Consider the following 5,972-nt stretch of genomic DNA (forward strand, 5'->3'; position numbering starts at 1 on the left):
TCGGTAGTTAAGAGGACTGTTTTCGGCGGAGTGAGTAGCGGATGAGAACTCATGCAGGACGAGACACAAGGAGCAACAGTATTCTTAGCTATTTCCGCATTGGATAATTCGGGTGCAGGAGTGTTGACAAGGACGGTATTTGCGGCGGTACGGTTAGTTTCGGGTGAGCCTAGAGCATTATGAAGCAGAGTGTGACGTCGATGGCATACGCGACATGTGGACGAGCTTTTACAATTATTTTTAATGCCCTGTGCTAAGGCAGTTTGTGCATGCTTTAGTGTCTTTAATGAACTTGGATTTAGCTGATGAGTCCAAATTCCGACACGTTTCGCAAACGTAAATTTTGTGTGAAGCGTTTCAATAGGTACAACGCGCGTGATGTGGCTCTGATAGCCTGTGGAACGACTTGGTTGCTTTACCGACAGTTTTCGGCTTTGCTTCCGGCGATTGAGTTGGTGGTGTGATAAGCATCGATAAAGAACGACACCTCACTTCTAGAAATGTCGTGAGCTGCTCGAAAGTAAGAGGCTCATCGCTGATGAGCGACAACCCCATTGCTTGCGCGTCTCAAACACGAGTTTGCTTACAACTTCGTAGACTAATCAATCATTCCAAAATTCTATAGGACGCCCTAATGCCTTAAGTCCTCGTATATGCTGCTGAAACGCGTTGAGAACGCTCTTGATAGAGTCGGCGGTGTTGTTCGTAGCTTTTTGAATCTGTGATATTGCCCTGAGATGTGCGTCGAACATAACTCGAATTACTTTTCACACGCCTCTGTATAATTTGCATCACTTATCTTAAACGCACTGACTACAATAAGAGCATCCCCCTTCAAGCAGGTACGTAATGGAGTTTTTGAGCGCCCGGCACGGAAGCGTTAACGTCCACCAACGAGGTAAAAGCATCATAAAAAGCGACCCATTCTGTGGAATCACCCGCGAAAGTTGGGAGATCCATTTTTGGCAAACGAATCGATGCTGACACATTAGCCGCTGCGTTTTCTGATGAATATGTGGGTTGGCTTGGTGAGCTAACACTGCATTTCTGCACCATCCTAAAGTTAGCTAAGGCTGTAGCATAATAAGTCTCTGCCTGTATGCCTACTTCTTCTTCTACCGAGACATTTTCGACTCCACAAGACTTTTCAACTTCGTCTTGCTCTAAATTGAAGCGCACCCATTTTTCGTTAAGGAGCACCAAATAACTTTCGACATTATGAATGTCCAACAAAAATGCATCGCCGTTGCTCTTTACCATATACCTTTTAATTGAATTAAGTGCAGAGTCACGGTGTTTCACATGTGTCGACAAGTTGCAGGTTATTTTTTCAAGGTTATACAAGGGCGGGTTAGTTTAAAAATTGTAAGTATGTATGTATGAAAAATTACAACGTAGAGTTATAATAACAGTTTTATTAATTATAATAAAATTCGTAGAATTATAAGCAAATATGTTTTAATATATACGTGTATGGTTTGTTGTTGTTGTAGCTGTAATATGCGGTACAAGCAGCGTAGCGAATTATCAAGTTATTCTGGCAATTATGTTGTAAATGCGGTGTTTCAAATTTGCATGTTATGTTGCTATGATTTTCTTCAGATTTTGAAGTAAATGCGGTATAATGCGGTGCGAGATATCCGGCACGAAGGGATAAAAACATGGTGCAGCGAAAAAGGTTTGCGTTGAATTAAAATAATTCACGTATGCGGTTGGCCGGTTATTCCTTTGGGCAAATTTGGCGGGTGGCGGCTTGTAAGGCGGTTAGTACTTACGCAAATTAAGTAGCGGGGCTTATCTGGTGGGGCTGACTTCAAAGTTGACTTTCCTTTTATGCGTATCAAAGCAGCGGCGTATGCCGTTATAAATCTTCATTTAATTAATAAAATATATAATTTACAAAATTTATTGGCGGGCGGTAGTCAAAATCACACTTTTTGATTGCGAGCGAGAAGAAGAAGTCGATGAGAAAAAAAGCAAACGTCAAAGTCTATTAGTTGCGGAAAGTAACTAATGAAAACTATTTTACTGGCGAAAGTGCACTACCTTATCATTGATTCCGCAATATTATTGAACTATACTACATGTCTAAGACGTAATTGTGCACTATGCAGTGCACGATTCATCAGAAAGCGTTTTCATGAATAAACATTGGATTCTACTTGAACTCTGAAAGAACATTGTTCCGGACTTATTTATCATTTATTACAGTAACGCTCCCAAGCCTAAGTTGCCCGCATCCGTCTGTAGGGTGAATTTCTTTGTAAAGTCTGGGCATGTGAGTATAGGGGTCTCAGTGAACTTCTGGATGAGGGTTTCGAAGGCCCCTTGTTGCTCATCTCCCCACCTCCAATGTTTTCCCTTCTTTAGCAACGCGGTGAGCGATTTACTTAACGTGGCTGAGTCGGGTTCGAAGGGGCGATACCAGGATGCTATCCCCAGGTATCAATGTACCTCTTTGACTTTGGTCGGTGGCTTCAGCTCCTGGATGGAGGCAACTTTCTCGGGGTCAGTGTGGATTTCCTTGTCGCTTACCACGTGGCCCAAGTAACGGAGCTCCTTCTTGAAAAAATCGCATTTCTCGGGGTTTATTTTGAGGTTGGCGCGCCGTAGCCGTAGTAATACTTCTCGTAAATTCTGAAATATGGTTATCCAAGGTGGAGCCTATACCGATTATATCGTCCAGGCGAGAGCGTGGTTCCATCTACGGCCCGATGACCTGGTCCAGTGCGCTCTGAAACTTTGCAGGTGCGGAGTGTGGGCCAAACGGCATAACGCGCCATTAGAAATGACCGCGTCTATTAACCCTTAGTAACTATTTTTGAGGTCTAGGCTATCGATGTATTTCACCCGCCATAGCTTATCTATTAAGTGCTGTATCCTTGGCAATGGTATGCGTCTGGTATTGATCGGGCCGATAGTCTACGCATAGTCGCCACTTGCCGCTCTTCTTCCGGGATAAAAAGATCGGAGCGCTATATTTTCGTGGAGTTCGTCCGTTGTTGTTGTAGCAGTGCTTCGCCCCATCCAATAGGTGCGACCGATCACAAATTGTCATCAATATCCTCTAACGGGAGTCCAAGGAAACTTGCCATTTCAACAGGGGTGGACCATAATGTGAGGGGTGTTAGAGGCGTTGGTTCCACGTTACAATTAAAGAGATGGTTGGTGTCATGTGGGGACACATTGCAAGCAGGGCATACATTTTGTATGTCGAGGTTGATTCTGGATAGGTAACCTGTTACAGTATCCAGATCGAAGTTGAGCTACAGCGACTCGCATTTCCCTGGGGAGTTTGCGTTCCTCTTCCGCAAGTTTTGGGTACTGTTTTTTGAGTAATGGATTCACCGGGCAATCCCTGGCATAAAGGTCCGATGCCTGTTTGTGGAGTTCACTGAGGGCCTGCTCGTGTTTTTTTTGCTTCATACGGCTGAGTTCTCAGGTGCCGTGTTTCCTCATAATGCTTACAGAGATGACTCCTTAATTCCCTAGGCGGTGTTGGCTCATCAATAAGATGTCTGTTGGGATGCCCAGGTTTCTGGGTATTCAACAGGAACTGTTTGGTTAGCATCTCATTTCTCTCCCTGATGGGGAGTATTCTCGCCTCATTATGTAGATGGTGTTCTGGGGACATAAGAAGATAGCCCGTGCCGGTTCTGAGAGCAGTATTTTGGCAGGCTTGCAGGTTCTTCCAGTGAGCAGTTTTTAGGCTTGGCGACCATAAAGGGGACGGGTAGCATGCAATCGGCTGTCCAATTGCTTTGTAAGTGGTAATGAGCGTTTCTTTGTCATTTCCCGAAGTACTGCCAGCAAGAGATTTGAGGATTGTATTACGTCTCTGGATTTTCGGTACAATTGCGGCTGCATGCTTACCAAAATGTAGATCCTGATCAAACGTCACGCAAAAGATTTTGGGGGTCAGGACAGTCGGCAGCGTAGTGCCATCGACGTGGATGTTCAAAATGGTCGATATTTGAGATCAGGGAGGTAGCCGTTTATTCTGTTGAAAAGCTCATCGATCTGTGGGCCAGGTCCTGTGGCCATTATTGTGCAGCCATCGCCGTAGGAAACGATAGTAACTCCTTCTGGTGGCGAAGGTAGCTTTGATATTTAGAAATTAAACAAAAGTAAAAAAAACCCTGTGGCACCCCTTGTTTAATTCTTCCTGGTTTTAATGTTTCGTTTCTAAATTGCACCGATGCCTGCCGACCACACAGATAATTTTCGATCCACCTTTTAAGACATAGGGGAAGGGTAGATCCTTCCAGGTCTTGCAGTAACGTGCCATGGTTGACCGTATCAAAAGCTTTTGATAGGTCTAGCGCAACGAGTACTGTTATATGGAGGGGGTTTTGATTTAAATCCAATTTATCTGGGTGCTAATGGCATTTAGCGCGGTGGTGATGCTATGGAGTTTTCTAAAGCCATGCTGATGACAGGCTAGCTGCAAATATGCTTTGAAGTAGGGGAGCAAAATGGCTTCAAGCGTCTTGGCTACTGGCGATAGGAGAGATATCGGGCGATATGACTGTCCTATGTTAGTTGGTTTCCCAGGCTTTAGTAGCGGGACCACCTTGGCCATTTTCCATTTTTCGGGAATGACAAAGGTGGAAAGAGACAGGTTGAAGACATGTGCTAAATATTTGAAACCCTATTTCCCTAGGCTTTTAAGCATCGGCATGGCTATGCCGTCTGGGCCCACTGCTTTGGATGGTTTAGCATGACCGATGGCATCCTCAACCTCTTTGGCGGTGATGGTAATTGGAGGCGCGCTGAATTTATGTTTATGTGCGTGTCTGTTCGCCCTCCGTCTATCTTTGTCGACCGTACAATGAATTATATATTGTCGGCAGAAAGCGCTCGCGCATTTTTTTGCATCCGACAGCAATTTATCGCCAAAGGCGATGGAAATTTTGTCATTGTGCTTAGACGGATTCGAAAGGGACTTTCCGGTGGACCAAAGCTTACCCACACCGGCGGAGAGGTTACAACCGCTTAGGTACTCCTCCCATTTCGCCCGCTTGTGTTCATTCACAAGCAATCTGATTCGTTGGTTTATATCCCTTATTTGGGTGTCGCCGGGATCGAGCTGTCTTATAAGGTTACGTTCTCTCGCTAAATTTGCGGCCTCCGCCGGAAAGTGGCGCCGAATTTCGGGAATTCTACCGGCGGGAATGAAGCGAGCCGAGACGGATTCAATGACCTTGCGGAAAGTACGCTCCCCTTTTAAGCATCAGTCGGGATAGGGAGGGCAGCATAGCGGTTGTCTGTAAAGGATTTGTATTCGTCCGACTTTCCTTTTTAAAGTTTATGAAAGTGCGTTTTTCTGTGACGATGAATTCGGCGGCACGCTCGAGCGAAGTAAGTATAGGCAGGTGGTCGGATGCCAATGTTACCATCAACTGCCAGTTGACGCAGTTTACGAGTCCTGCGCTCACGTCCGTCACGTGACCGAGCAGGGTAGAAACCCCGGTCATCTTCTCGAACTTTTGGATTTCTTTCGCCAGGAATTAATGTATGCTGTCTGCCTCATTCTGGTGATTGCTGCTGTGTGTGCCCCTGGTATTATGACCTTGTTCGGGGCGTGTGGCTTTGGTGTACATTTGGATTTTGGTTACCGATACTCAGTTGACTGGGCTGTGCTGCTTGAATCCAGCTCCCGGGCAACATTTGTAACACATGTTTCGAAGCGCTCGAAAGTGACGTAGTTATTTTCATTACTGGAAACTGAACGTATTGATTTGTTTAACCTACACAGGTTGTTGTGATAACAGCCCGACTAAGCCTCCCGGAGGCTTGTGTGATGGAACTGCCATGATTTGGCCTACCGGTAGTCCCGCCTCTGGTTTTGCTTCGCCTGGAGTGTCTTCTTTTGGTCTTCTTGGGTGGGGCACCGTTTGTAGTAACAGGTTCTTTTTTATGGATCGCCGCTTGTGGTGCGGTAACACATGGTGTGGAGGCGTTTTTCCTAA

Source organism: Eurosta solidaginis, chromosome 3, assembly GCF_040869045.1.
Source record: "Eurosta solidaginis isolate ZX-2024a chromosome 3, ASM4086904v1, whole genome shotgun sequence".
NCBI classification, from domain to species: Eukaryota; Metazoa; Arthropoda; class Insecta; order Diptera; family Tephritidae; genus Eurosta; species Eurosta solidaginis.